Below are 16,668 nucleotides of genomic sequence, written 5' to 3'. Positions count from 1 at the left end.
CGCTGTCCGGCGACTCCACAGTGGTGGCGTGCGCGGAATAGCGGTCAATGGACAGCGACACCACAGTGGTGTCATGAGCATAGTATCGAGAAGGAGCCGGCGGCAGTATTTTAGTATCTTTTGCATTCTGTTGCTGTTTTGTTTAGGCAGCAATAAGTTACATCCAATAAGTTTTTTGTTTTTATAAGTACTTATACCCTTTCATCATGGCGGACGAAAGAGACAATAGGATTATTTACGATGAATGAGTGGACGTCTTGTCCGATGTTCTGGACGAATTGGCCGATTGGGAAGATGACATTGGATGTCAAAAAAATAGAAGTGAATCAGAATCATAGGAAGATAGTGAAATAAGACCAAGAAGAATTCGGCGAACGCTTCGGTTGCCAACTGATTCATGTGAATCAGACGAAGAAGACAGTGCACTGTGGTCAGACTTTGATATATCAAGGACCAATAATAAATTTGAAGGATCCCCCAGGTCCAAACATATTTCCCAAAGATACACAGAGCATTGAGGACATCGTAGAATTATATATTGGGAACGATCTAATTGAATATGTTAGCAGCAAAACCATCAAATACTACAGTCATCAGAATCGCAATAGAAAGAAATTGGATTTAAAAAATGACAAATTTGTTGATGTTACGGGACCCGAACTTAGAAAATGGTTCGGGCTTGCTATCCTTATGGGATTGTAAAAAAAGCATGGAATGATGATTTTGGTCAACAAATCCATTGATAGACACAGATATTTCGCAAAATGATGTCCTGCAACTGATTCAGATAAAATATTATCATTTTTACATTTTTCTGACAGCAACAATAAACCGGATAATGCCGACCAGCTTGTCAAAGTGAAATTCGTAACTGATTATTTTTCCAAAAAGCTTAAAGAAAAGTTTAATCTAAGTCAAAACATCTCAATTGATGAAGGAATGATACTGTGGCGTTGACAGTTAAATTTTAAAGTTTACAATCCATCGAAAATTACGAATTATGGCATACTCATTCGGATGCTGTGTTATTCGTACAGGATTCATTTCCTCATTCAAGATATATTCCAGAGCTAGACACCAGTTTAGCAAAAACAGTTATTGAACTATTGACACCTTATGACGGAAAGTGGCATACCTCTGTGTGGATGATTATTATAACAATGTATGACTTGCAGAGAAGCTATTTGAAAAGAAAATTCTAGTTTGTGGAACAATACAGCAAAATAGAGGATTTCAGGAAAATTAAAGCACGCAAAAGTCAATGTGTTGAAGAAAGGTAACAAGCGGCCGGCGTTAAGCCAAGTAATCCAAACTACCGCTGCAGGCGCCAAGCGAAGAAATTTGTACGAGACATGCAGACAGCAAAGTGTTAAAGGGCCACAACAGAGCAGACCCACAGCAGAGTCAGTCGAAATCATGAATAATAATGGCAGAATTGGTAGGTCACCACAAAGCAGACCCCCTTGTAGAAATTATGGTAGTAATGGGCCATCAAGGGTGCAGACACACTGTCATCCTCGTAGACATGGCCAGCCCCCATCTGTTGTGACTGTGTGGGTGCACAATTACAGTTAAAGAGTCTTGAGGATAATATAGTAAGTCCATGAACCACCACTTGTCCACTCACTAATTTTTTGTAATATCCTTAGAACCAGCAATGCTGTTAACCAGTCCCTTGCTGAATTAACACACATGCAAGCACTAACACAGTCATATAACCTCTGAGATTTTATACATATAGTATGAAAAACAAAAAAAAGGCCGGGGGGGGGGGGGGGGTTGCAGTAAAATGAATTCCTACTATTTATCTAGCTTGGAGAACTTGTGTCTATACAATTACTATTTTACAGCATAAGAATACAATTACGAAGGTAAAGAAAACATCATTACAATGAAGAACATGATAATATAAATAACATTTATAGTAATACAGGCTTTACAAAAAGAACAGAAATAAGCATATATATGAGTATTACAGGAAATCTGACATAAGTAAATAAATGAAAAATGAGAATATCTTTAGAAACATTAACTTGCCACATGAGCATTAAAAGAAAACATAACAGATTAAATTTGAGGATAACAGTAGTCCTCGTCATAGTGAATGCAGCTTAATATAAGAAGAAAAAATTTCTACCAGATTTATCTTATCAGATAAACACACAGAGACAGGAAGAACACGAACACACAAGGGTACACACAAGTCATAGTAGAATTACACAAAGGGAAAGGACAGGGTCAGTTTTGAATATAACATTTGGTACTCCAGTACTTGTGGTGAGCATTTTATACCTCTATATCATTTTTCTCTTGTCAGTAATATGATACATGAAACCTCTAACTTTGAGCCAAAACTTCATTTACCTTTCTTACTTCAACATTTGTTCCCACAAAAAATAAAATAAAATAAAAATCCTATCTAAGCATGCTTTCTGTATTTATATTTCAAACCAGTGCTTGTACATCCATATTTTTTTAACCTCAAAATTCGTTTCCAAGAAAACCTTACCTAAACCTGTTGTCAGTATTCCCTCATTTCCACTTCCAAAATAATTATTCTTCATTGTAAAATACTCGTTTTCCAAACATTTTTCTTATAGATTCTCAATGCATTTCTTCCCAACTCATCACAACTCATTTCCTTATATAGCATACCTCCTCTTAAGCAAATTTAAATCTACTGAGCCCAGATACATAAACCAGAGAATGAGGCAATGCAGCAGCACAAGAAATTAACACTAACAACAATGACAAAAATACAAATTGGTAAAGCAAGCAGCAGCATAGTTAATTAGCAAAGAAAATATAACAGTACCACTAATTTAAAGCAATATGCAGCAAACAAAAGGAAGTGATAAAACTGGCTTATCATAGTAATACAAGGTAAAATTCAGTGGGATATTGCCTGACAAATAGCAGCAGCAAATGCAATAACTTGTACCTAATCATCACAAAGCACAAGCAGAAAAAAATTACAGTGAAGAGAGAAATGCAGATAAGTGAAATACTGTATATGTGTAAACTTACAATAGTGCATGTACATCTGATCATCAAAACTCTCATGTGAAATGCAATGATTCTATATTACATCTTATCACTAAAGTGGTGCACCACAACTACTTGTTCTACCAAAAAAATTACCAAGTCCTTGAAAAGAAAATGCCATTCTTGTTACTAGTCCCTTCTTATTGTTCTTTCCTTTCCAAGTGTTCTTTTTTTTAATGTGGAACATTAAATTATTATTTAATGAATCTGTTGACAAAGTTTTCACATTAGCATTTATCTTGAATTTTAATTTTATAAAACCTATGCTGCAGCACAGCTAGAAACTAGATATCAAAATAGGCAAATATGTACAAAGTAAAGCATAAAATCATCATTCAATAGCCATGTGGCATTTCATAAGTCGGTAAAATTCTCTCAACTCTCGTAGACACTTGTCATAATCAGGTGCATAAACGTAAGAATATTTCTCATTAATTCATAAGCATTTCAGTAAGTAGCACAGAGTGCGAGCTCCAAAGTGTATTCATGTGTTTCCAAGTGGTAGTGTGTCGTGTTTGTGATGAGTTCTGCAAAGAAATGTCAATAGTGAGGTCAACTGCCTCTTTTCTACAGCCGTGCGATCGCTTGGAGTGTGTGGTGAGCTTAAAAGCAGTTGAAGCGACACCATTACAGTTGACAAGCAACACAACAAAAACACACACACACACACACACACACACACACACACACACACACACACACACACACACACACACACACACACTCTCTCTCTCTCTCTCTCTCTCTCTCTCTCTCTCTCTCTCTCTCTCTTTACCAAAATGTTTACAGCAACAGTTTAGCTACAATAATACATTGATACCAGTACCAATAAAAAATTTCACAGGTTGAAAAATTAGGGGAGAAGTGTGTAGAAACAAAATCTCATCAATAACAGTTCAAAAATTTCCATCAGCACTGTGGTACTCACATTCACATATATACTCACTTTTCATAATTCTTAAAGTACAATTCTTGGTTTCCAACATTCTTTTCCACAAACCAGAGTCCCTAACCACTATTCATTATTCATCACCTTATTACACATATACATATTCGTCGATACTTCAATAGTTTATCATACTAAAAACGTAGCATAATCATATTCCTCATATAGCATCGCCTTATTGGTCATAAACATATCTTAACACACATCGTTTTCAAAGTAATATAATACCTCAATAAAATCGTCCGAGCTTCCTCAAAACCTCTAAAAAAAATGAAAAAAATGCACTCTGCTCATTTCAATAGTGTCAACTACCTCAAACGTACTTCAAAAATCTGATCCCATACAATATACATCACTTAAATCTCTCGCAGTATCACAACAGTTCCGAAAATATATGTGAACAGTTCACAAAATACAGACAAAGTAGAATTTCATAAGTGCAAAGTAATCGAAATGTGTAATTGCATAGCCCGCATCTCGTGGTCGTGCGGTAGCGTTCTCGCTTCCCACGCCCGGGTTCGATTCCCGGCGGGGTCAGGGATTTTCTCTGCCTCGTGATGGCTGGGTGTTGTGTGCTGTCCTTAGGTTAGTTAGGTTTAAGTAGTTCTAAGTTCTAGGGGACTGATGACCATAGATGTTAAGTCCCATAGTGCTCAGAGCCATTTCAACCATTTTGTAATTGCATAAACGTGTCACTGACGTAGTAAAATTATCCATTCCTCTCAGTTAAATGACCAGATAGCTGTGTAATTCTGTGTTAGAGAAATATGGTACTGACGTATAACACTTTCTAAGCAAATACCGTATTAGCTAGGGCTCCTTGCACTTGCCACATGCATAGTACTCAAAGTAGGTATACCCCCCCCCCCCCCCCCCCCCGCGTTGGATAATGTAATTATGTCTCATATGTTACAGATCGAACTGCGGAATGTAATGTATCACCGGAAACCTTCTCTGTATCATTGTAGTTCAAAAATATATCCAATTATCTTCCAAGTACAAAAAGTATCACTCAAGTTCGTGTCATGTAGCGTTTAAGTATGCATCTTGCTTCAAGAAAATTTCTGTCATTGCTTAACAGTAGAAATACGCAAAGTGTCGTAGTTATCGTCGTCCATAAGCAAAGTTCTCCAAAAATCAATGTACTTATCTTGACATATACAAAAGTAAAGTGCTATACGTATAGATGTCGTGCGTTCATTGCCTTGAACTTGAAAATACTGTACTGTAACGTATTGATGTGAGACTGTGCAGACATAAAACAGATATAGCATAAAAGCAATAATGAAGATTGTGTCACTCCTAAGTAGCGTCGTAGTGTAAGTCAAACAAACCAAATACTGTGTCATCTGTGACACCTCAGAAAATACATTAAATAAAAACAAAAATGTTTTTCCAAGTAAACAAAATGTTGCAGTAAAACCTCATTAGCAGTATATGTTCAAAGAATATAAACCTTATAGTCTGACGTAATCGTACAACTAAAAAGCAAAATGTACACACAATAAGACTGTATCGTTTGTTTCCTATAAAAGTGATCTCGTAAAATTATTGTCTTAATAAAATCCGTAGGTTCTTGACTAGATAGTTAAGTTCAAAACATTGTGGCAAAGCGTAAAAGTAACGTGAAGTGAAGAATTTTATAGCAACGACTAAGTTAGAAAAAAAAAAAAAATTCTCAATAAACGGTTTTACAAGAGAAACGTGGTATAATCTTTTGTAAATTTTTTTGTGTTCTAATGACCAGTTAGGAGGAAAACAATAAGAAAACTGATGAAGCCAAGCTTGTGGATGTATGTCATTACCAGAATTATTGCATGTTTTGTGGTGTCGGCGGTTCCATATCAAGGCTCGCTGCATCTTGCCAACTCCTTTCAAAATCTCCGAAATACCCAGTGTTTTTACTTTGTGACATTTCCGTATTTCTAAATCCTCTTTCCTTGTCGGAACGCGAGTATCCTCTGAAACACGTAACTCTTGTATCACCGGTGCCAACTGATCTTCTCCTTTCTGCATTTCTCTCTCGTGTTGCGTATTAATTTGTTTCTGATTTTGTTTGAATTTCCTCGTACTCTTCTGTGTCAGTAAAGGCTCCCGGTCTTATATCATTCAGTTCATCCTCTACCTTCGGAGATAAATTTGTTAACTGATCCGGAAGCTCGGCTACTTTTTCCGGTAGTGTGCCGATTTCCTCCGTGTGTTTTTCAGAACCAAGAGTGTCCATTTGTGTCGAAATCGTATCTACTGTGTCCTCTAAGTTTTCCTGAATTTTTTACAAGCCAACTGAGTCAATTTTACCCTGCAATGTGTCATGATTTTCGTACACAATGGTCTGCAGTTCTTTTACGGCTGCATCGTGATTCTGTAACGTGTTTTCATTTCGCGAAAAAATGGGATGAAAATGATCAAAAATTTGTGTTTTTGAATATTCAGATCTCATTTGATATTTCGATTCGACTTTAAGTAGCTCAGCAGTTAAATCTTCACATGTTTGTTCAAATGTTGTGTCTAACTTTTGAAGATTTTGTCTCATTAGTTGCTGTGTTTGTTTCTGATTTTGTTCCATTGTGTCTAACTTTTGAAGCTATAGCTCTGTTAGTTCCATTTGTTGCTATGCTTCCTTCTGATTTTGTATTAATTGCGATAACAATGCATTAGTGACTGAAACATGTTCCTCTGCGCTTTTCGTAGGTGCGTTTGCAACGGCAATATTCGTATTTTGAAAAGCAAATAATGTGACATAATTGAGAAAAGGGTAATGACGCTAAACCTGAATCTACGGTATTTGTTCTGTAATTTCGCATTCCTGAGACGAACAGTTACCAACCGATCGATCGACAGTATTTCCCTGTTAAATAATTGTTTCACTTTCTACACCGTTATTTACTGCCTGATCCATGTCCCTAAGCACAGTTATCAAATTATTGTCTCTAACATTTGTCACTTCATTGGAAGGTGGTGCTATCAAGCAAGCTACACTCGTCATCACTGTCATTTTTCAATTTGCTGTCAGCCTAGTTTTACGTTTTTCGCATGCCATGATTGTCACACTGTTTCACACGATAACAGAGAAAAAACACAATGAGAAAAGAAAAAATAAGAAGATACATTAAAATAGCATTGAAAATAATATCTAATTAGTTGCAAAAGCAACTTCGAGATACTGCAAATCCATGAGCATGCCACAACAGCTTTGCTTATTACAATATAGTACAACAATAACAAACTACAACTATGTGCTAGCAGTACACAATAATTAATTTTTAATCATGCACTAATAATTCAAACACCAAGAAAATCATAAGATTCCAGTGAGGTATCCTCAGCTAAGGTTCGACAGGTGAAACATTTAAATATGATTTTACTTAAACTGAAATAACTGAGAAGGTGAATATTCTAAATTTTTCCTTAAACTGATGAATGCTTACTGAACCTTCTTAAACTGCTGAATGAAATTGAACCTACTGCCTCTTTACTTGTTTTTATCATTACAACACTAACCTATAGAATTTTCCCTGACAAATACAACTCAAACTTAGTCTATTCATTTATGACCCACAATATACAAACACAATCTGACTCCAAATAATTAACACAAAAGAATGGTCCTGAATTAGAAGAAATCCTAACAATAACCTATCCTTCTTTATGACTCACTTACCTCACAGAAAATCTTCATTACACAAACTACAGTAATAACAGCAAGCAGCAACTACAGCCAGCTAAATAAAAAGATTCTAATTACTATAGGCTCTATCTAGTAACAGGAATTTAAACATTTTGTTGCAGAGCAAACAATGTATTTGACAGATTTTAACGTAATCATGTGACATCCAGTTCCAAAATTATGTAATTATCAATAATTCCATTTTCCAAACATTGGCAGATACATCAATCATCATTTTACAATCCATGCCCAACCAATACTAAATTTCCATGACAGACACACGTCCAGACCCTCCACTCGTGCTAACACTGCTAACCTCCTGCTAACTATTAACTTCTAACTGAGAGTTCGACCAGAGTCTCTTACAGTGTGTCCACAGTGCTGTCAGTGATATAAATGCAGTCGGCAACGCTGCCAACAAAGAAACATATAAACAGGCTACTTACATATTAATTCCATATTTTTAGATTTTCTGAAGGCTTTCGACACCGTTCCTCAGAAGCGTCTTCTGAGCAAACTGCATACCTAAGGAATATCACCTCAGTTGTGCGACTGGGTTCATTATTTCCCGCCAGAAAGGTCACAGTTCGTAGTAATAGATGGCAAGTCATCAAGTAAAACAGAAGTAATATCCGGCATTCCCCAAGGAAGTGTTTTAGGCCCTCTATTGTTCCTGGTCTATATTAACGACATAGGAGACAATGTGAGTAGCCCTCTTAGATTGTTTGCTGATGATGCTGTCACTGACCGTCTTGTAAAGTCATCAGATGATCAAAATGATTTGCAAAATGATTTAGATAAGATATCTGTATGGTGTGAAAAGTGGCAATTGACCCTGAATAAGGAAAAGTGCGAAGTTATTCACATGAGTAGTAAAAGAAATCAGCTAAATTTCGATTACGCGATAAGTCACACAAATCTGAGGTCTGTAAATTCAACTAAATACTTAGGGATTACAATTACAAATAACCTAAATTGGAACGATCACATAGATAATATTGTGGGTAGAGCAAACCAAAGACTGCGATTCACTGGCAGAACACTTAGAAAGTTGCAACAGATCTACTATAGGCTGCTTACACTACACTTGTCCGCCCTATTCTGGAGCATTGCTGTGCGACGTGCCGACCGCGGTGGTCTCGCGGTTCTAGGCGCGCAGTCCGGAACCGCGCGACTGCTACGGTCGCAGGTTCGAATCCTGCCTCGGGCATGGATGTGTGTGATGTCCTTAGGTTAGTTGGGTTTAAGTAGTTCTAAGTTCTAGGGGACTGATGACCTCAGATGTTAAGTCCCATAGTGCTCAGGACCATTTGAACCATTTTTTTAACCTGTGCGGCGTGGGATCCACATCAGGTGGGAGTGACAGATGACATCGACAAAGTTCAAAGGGCAGCTCGTTTTGTACTATCGCGAAATAGGGTAGACTGTAACAGACATGATTTGTGAATTGGAGTGGCAATCATTAAAACAAAAGTATTTTTCGTTGCGACAGGATCTTCTCATGAAATTTCAATCACCAGTTTTCTCCTCCGATTGCGAAAACATTCTGTTGGCACCCACCTACATAGGGAGATCACGATAAAATAAGAGAAATCAGGTCTCGCACATAAAAATTTAAGTGCTCGTTTTTCCCGCGCGCAATTTAAGAGTGAAATGGTAGACAGACAGCTTGAAGGTGGTTCATTGAACCCTCTGCCAGGCACTGATTGTGAATAGCTGAGTAGTCACGTAGATGTATATGATTCTGAAAATGTAAGACTACTCAAGACCCTAGGTGTGCAAGTCTGTTAACAGAAGATTTTCTTACGCAAGAAATACTCCACATTTATTGATTGCAACTCTAATAGATCCCCATTTTAAGATGAAGAATTTGACCAGCGATGAAACGGAAAACAGGAAGTCTGAAATATTGTCATTTCTACATCAGAATTATCTTGGTCAACTCAAATAACTGAAATGGACGTAGAAGTTGATGAGCCTGCAGCTTCCTGTTCAATGTCAGATGAAAAAATCATAAATGCATCCTCAAAAAATGATAGTTTATAGGTTTCACATGATAAACCTTCATTACCTGTCACAAGTGGCAACTAGTTCGATTTGGAACATCCTCCTTTTGAAGAGCATCTAACATGTTTTTAAAAAACCCTTTGCTTCTGAGGAATGCTGACATTTATGACTTATCCACGCCCACTTGCACTTAACTATTTATCTGCTCCTCTTGCTAGTGTTTCTAGAGAACAATTGTTCAGTGCAGTGAGACAGGTATATGTGGACAGGCGATTTAACTTGATTCAGGATGACGTGAACAAGTTATTATTTTTAGCTTACAACATAAGACTGCTAAACTTTGATTATTAATTCCATTTCATTGACAGATATTAAAATGCTAATGGAAAGTTAAGATTCATTTGGCTATTGTCGTGTGTTTTTCCAGCTGTAATTGTTCAAGTCCTTTTTTAAGTAAATAATTTATTTCAAAGTGCTGTTACTTCTGACAGGTTGCAGGATAATTTTAATCAAGTCGTTAAACTGTTTACATTATATTTTTAAAAAATCATTATTTTATTCACATTTTGCCGTTATTGAAAGGAATTTCTTGGGGCTATTAAACCTTGGCTTTGGCCAAAGATTAGGGCAATAGCCAATTAATTGGCTTCAGCCAGAAATCGATCTTCAGTTGGACACTAGGAGTAAGACTGGACAAACGATACTCGTGTTCAAATGGGTTCAAGATGTCCCAATACGTCGCAGCGATTGATACAATATCGAGCTTGTTTTAACAATCACTTGACATTTGACTTGTGTGGCACGAATTTGAGAGATAGTAATAAACTACGCGCTAGTCACAACAACAAGCTATGGCTCCACTTCAGATTTGATAACTTCGTGAAACAATGGAGGAAATAGCATTACATTTTAGCACTGCAAAACTCATATTGTGTTTGGACAAATTTACCATACCAATTCTCATAAAGTGCTGATATGTATAATGTGTATATAAACATTCATGGGCCGGCCACTGTGACCTAGCGGTTCTAGGCGCTTCAGCCTGGAACCGTGCGACTGCTATGGTCGCAGGTTCGAATGCTGCCTCGGCCATGGACGATGGACGTGTGTGATGTTCTTAGGTTAGTTAGGTTTAAATATTTCTAAGTTCTAGTGGACTGATGCCCTAAAGATGGTAAGTCCCATAGTACTCAGAGCCATTTGAACCATTTTGATTTGAAACATTCATATTTATTTTTAAGAGAAGGTAACAGAGAAAGATGAAAATATTATTCTCCAGAAAATATTACATGACTAAACCCAGTATGATATTTAATTTGTTTATAAGAGTCGGTAATAGGCTGAAATGAGCAATTCAGTCCCTGTTCACATATTAGAATAATAGATAAGAACATTACCAGATTTTAATCAGTTTGAACACAAGACTTTGACATGCAGATGATGCAATGAAGATAATTAATCAAGAATTAAATGCCCAACAAGGAAAACATATCGTAATAGAGTGAGTAACTTTCATCGTGAGAATGAATAAGCGACAGTTCCCATCTTTGCGGTAGTACTACCAGACATGGCTAGATCGCTGGATGAGAAACTCGAAATTTGGACAGAATCATGACTGCCATCTTGCATTTATTAGTTGCTGTTGTTACACATGACCTGTGCCCTAGAAGACATTTCAATTTGTGTTTCAGTTATGTTTTTATTAAAATCCATAGTGCATTATAAACGCAGATTGTTGCGATTGTACCAACGAAAGTCGCTACATCACAAGCCGATCTAAAGTTGAGCAGAATCTGAGATTTCCCGTACTGTGACGTAAACTGCTCTAACAGTTAGTCATGTTCAAACACTTCCTTAATGAGTAGTATCTTTTCCCACTTCTGGCAACTTAAAAAATTCATCTGGCGCTCCAAAGTTGACAGATTCCCATATGCCCAGAGCAGTCTGACTTGGAGTGGAGACGAGGGTAGTCTCCACATGACACGTTTACATTTGTACGCAGTTCAGAATAACAAAGTGATTGACATTTAGCTCTTTACAGGGCTGCTATCACAGCAACAGCCAACCAGAGAATTCGCTTGGCCACACCTCCTGTTTCGTTCATCGTTCATTGGCTGTCAACCTTTTTATGGCTGCTGGCAAGTTATTGAAAATGTGTGTTCCTGAATAATGCACATCGTTTTGTGCAGGAGTAAGAGACTTTAAATCCTTGAGAAGATTATTCTTATTTCTAATATTGATTTCGTGAACTGAGCTGTTGGATTGTAAAGGTGACATATTTTTAATGTCAAATTTTATTAAGGAATAAATATATTGGGAAGCAGTAGTTAGTATCCCTAGTTCCCTAAACGGGCCCCTGCAGGATGTTCTTGAGTTCACACGACATACAACTCTTATTGTACGTTTTTGTGCCCAGAAAACTTTAGCTTGGTTTGATGAACTACCCCAAAAAATAATCTCATATGACATTATGGAATGAAAGCAAGCATAGTATGTTAGCTTTTTCATTTTTTATATCAACTATGTCTGACAGAATTCGCATTGCAAATAAAGATTTGTTTAGACACTTCAGCACTTCTGTGGTATGCTCCTCACAGTTGAATTTATTATCAAGCTTTAATCCCAAGAATTTAACACTGTCCACTTTTTCTATCTGCTTGTCATCGTATATTCGGAATATACTTGTGGGAAACCCCTTGTAAGTTCTGAACTGAATGTAGTGTGTTTTTTCGAAGTTTAGTGGCAAAGACTTGGCGAGGAACCAGTGATTAATGTCTACAAATATTTTATTAGCCTATATTTTTAGGACTACACTTAATTTGCTATTTAGTGCAATGTTTGTATCATCATTAAACAAAACAAACTTGGCATCCGGCAATGTTACTGACGAAACGTCATTGATATACACAAGGAAAAGTATGGGCCCTAAGATGCGACCTCGTGGGACCCCACGTGTAATTAGTTCCCAGTTGTATGATGCCTGATAGCTTAATACATGTCTCTTTCCTAACAACACCCTTTGTTTCCTGACAGAGACATAAGATTTGAACCATTTTGCAGCATTTCCTGTTACACCATAATATCCTAATTTACACATTCAAATGCCTTTGACAGATCACAAAATATACCAGTTGCCTGCAATTTTTTGACTAATGAATTAAGTACATTTTCACTGTATGTGTAGATAGCCCTCTCAATATCAGAACCCTTTGGAAATCCGAACTGCGACTTTGACAGTATATTTGTGACAAGATGATTATAAAGCTGATTGTACATTATCTTTTCTAAAATTTTTGAGACTGCTAGCAAAAGTGATATTGTATGGAAATATGACGCTATTTCTTTGTCTCCCTTCTTAAAAACTGGGTTAACTTCAGCATATTTCAACCATTCAGGGAATATTCCACTCGTAAACGACTGGTTACACAGATAGCTTATTATTTTACTTAACTCAGATTCAAATTCTTTAATTAACTTTGTTGATATTTCCTCATACCCACTAGATGTTTTTGATTGTAAAGATTTTATGATGGACATTACTACTGCTGAGGTAGGGAGGGTCAAATTCATATTATGGAAGTTACTTGAAATGTTTGGTCTGAGGTATCCTACAGCAGCATCTACAGAACCTGACAACCCAATTTTTCAGCGACAGTTATAAAATGTTTATTACAAAGTTCTGCACACATCTGTCACCAATGTATCATTTACTCTTAATAGTATTTAATGCCCTTCATGTGCAGTTCTACTAGTCTCCTCTTTCACTATATCCCAAATTGTCTTTATTTTCTTATATGATATGACTATCTTTTCTTTGTAATATATTTGCTTTGATGTCCATATTACAGTCTTTAATATTTTGCAGTATTTCTTGCATTGTGCTATAGCATAAACATCAGAATAAATACTGCAAAATATTAAAGACTGTGATACGGACATCGAAGCAAATATATTACAATGAAAAGATAGTCATATCAGATAACAAAATTAATACAATATAGGATATAGTGAAGGAGGAGATTGGTAGAACTGGACGTGAAGATGGGCAAATAGTATTAAGAGTAAATGATACATTGGTGACAGACGTGTATAGTGTTGCAGAACTTTTTAACAAACTTTTATAACTGTTACTGAAAAGATTGGGTTGTCAGGTTGTTTAGATGCTGCCATGGGATACCTCAGACCAGCTATTTCAAGTAACTTCCATAATATGAATTTGACCCTCACTACCCTACTACTTTATTTCTCTGTGCAGAGAATTTATATTGCACAACAGAATGTCTGAAGCTTGTAGTGGAAGTGTGCAAAAATGTTTGTCTGGTAATGAGAAAATTCAATGATCTACCCATGTTTTGAGTGGTCAAACACACGAGTTTCTGTGCTCTGTAAAGAGTATTTCTAGGAGAAAGACAATGGTGCAACTCTATTGCCTCTTATTGAGAAAGAACTGTAGACGCTTTGAAGACACACAGATACTGCTGTCACAATTTATACTGAGAAATACTGTGCAGAAGGGGAAGAGCTTGATTCGTCGAAAATGCGGGCTTCCAGTAAAAAGAGGAGGACAGAACCACATGTAACAAACTTGGACTCTTTTAAACAAGATGCTGTTCGTTGCCCCATTTATTTATGTATTTATCCTGAACAGATTAGGGTCTTAGGGCCCTCTCCTACAATTGAACAGATATATTACTAAGACATTCATGGATAACGATTTTTTAGTACCTAGCATTACACACTGCTGGCGGGATGTAAGGTATGAGTGGAACCACTGTACAACACTTGAAGAAAAACTTTGACGTGTCATTTTAGCAAGTAGAATGTCCAAGTCAACAGTGTCTAAAGCTTTGCTGAAGCCCAGGAAGCACATAATAGTAGCCTGTTGTTTGTCCATGGCATGTTTTAATTCGTCAGGCACTTTTATAAGAGCAGTCATGCTGCGATTTTGCCGGAAACCAGACTGGTATTCATCTAAGAGATTATTCAATGTTAAATAATTGGTAACATGTTCGTGGAGTATGTATTCTAAAGATTCCTTCTTTGGTAATGGTTTTATGAGCCCCTTCTTCAACGCCGTAGGAAAAATGCTGGACGTCAGAGAGTGGTTAAAGATGTCAGTTATTTTGGCCAATAATAGGATGACAAGAAAATTGATCATTTGCACCGTTAAATTATCATGTCCTGCAGCTGCCGAATGAATTCGCGCTATGGATTTCCTGACCGTGTTAGGGCTTAGCAGCTGCAGAAAATTTTTTTCGGTTGCACCACATACTTAAACGTTAAGGCCAAGGGCATCTATGGCTCGAGCACTTATGTCTTGGTCGAGTGGAGATGTGGCAAAGTAATCATTTAGATTCTCAGCTATAACGAGAGGTTCATCAGCAGATTTAGGTTTGCCTATACCTAGGCCTCGAAGATTTTTCCACAAGACAGCAGGCCTGTGGATGTTCTCAGCTAGTGAGTGGGCATATCTGAGTTTTGCATTTATCACAGACTGACCGACTCGATTGTGTAGTTGCTTGTAGGTGGAATACCTATCAGGGGTCGAGTGCCGTGCGTCTCTGACGTTCATTACGTGTTTGAGGTGATCTGTGAGCCATGGAGCAGGTTTTCTCCTTACTCTCACTGTTTTTAAAGGAGCATGTTTATCACATAATATATTGATGCTCTCAGTGAAATAAGACACATCGTTATTTATGTCAGAACTGTTGCCAGATACTGCCTGCAAAGAGATATCATAGGCGTCTGTTATAATCTCAGGCATATTTATGCGCTTGAAATCCCTAAAAGCAGCCACTTGCAGTTTGGTCTTCGGGCATTGCAGCGAGTAGGTCATGAATATTATATCAGGGGCGAACAGACCAGGTGCCGAGATCAGGTCCGTGTGAATAACTCTCTTCAGAATTTAAGTAACGAAAATATAAACGTGTGAGTGTCTACTGTATGGTGAGTAGGCCCAAGCGGAATAAGCGTAAGATTTGAACAGGGAAGAATGCGAGTGAATTTTGACACTGAAGGACTGTCGTTTAGGAAATTTATGTTCACATCTCCAGCTACTATTACGTGTTTGTACAGGCATCCTAGATATGAGAGTGCAGATTCAAAACTATAGAGCCCTCCCAACTTCTGGGGGATTATATATAACACAGACTAGCCATTTTCTGTTTAAAGTTTTAGTTTCAATGAACATGTGTTCAGGCTGTTTGTCTTCGTTCTGAGACGTGAACACAATTTTGAGGAACAAATTCGCTCTTACATGAGCTGCTACACCGCCCTCCCTCCCACACCGCACCCCATCTCATGCATGTCTCAGAAAGACGTAACCATCAAGATTTACAGATCCAGAAGGGATACTCTGCTTCATCCATGTCTCTGATAGGAGTATAACGTAGAACCTGAGATCCTGGAATATTCAGCAGAACTCAGTTATGTGGACTGGTAAAGACACAGGGGCGATCTGCAATGTAGCACCATCCTGACTTTTTTGGCTGTAAGCTGGCAGACGGAAGGAACTGTGGCGCTTTGTGGAATGCAGCGAGGAGGGGATGGGGACGCAGCAGGCGGAAGTGTCGGCAACGGCAGCAGGGGGGGGGGGGGGGGGGGGGCCGCGGCGGAGTGCGGTTCAAGGTCGGGCACGTGGTCCGTGTTCCCAGAGATAGTGTGGCCGTACAGAGGGCATGAACCTTACAGAGATCGACAATACGTGGAGACACAGTGAGCTGTTAAAATAAGAGAAAAGAAGTAATGACAGAAAATAATAATGTAAAAGGAAACAATGACAGAAAATAATAATGTAAAAGGAAACAACCACAAAAAATGATTGTGAAGTAGAGTAATAATGTAAAAGGAGGATGGAGAAAACAGTATATCTAGGATTGTGTTGCTAATGAATAAAGTAGTATATTTACAGTAACTTAATCGTTAGAATCAGAGAGCTATGGGAGTAGTGAAGTAAGGGTGAAATAGTGACAATACTGGACTTTGAAGAATAAAACAATGAATA

This window comes from Schistocerca serialis, chromosome 3, assembly GCF_023864345.2.
Source record: "Schistocerca serialis cubense isolate TAMUIC-IGC-003099 chromosome 3, iqSchSeri2.2, whole genome shotgun sequence".
Lineage (NCBI taxonomy): Eukaryota > Metazoa > Arthropoda > Insecta > Orthoptera > Acrididae > Schistocerca > Schistocerca serialis.
The sequence above is the reverse complement of the archived record's forward strand: the minus strand, read 5'-3'. Positions refer to the sequence as shown.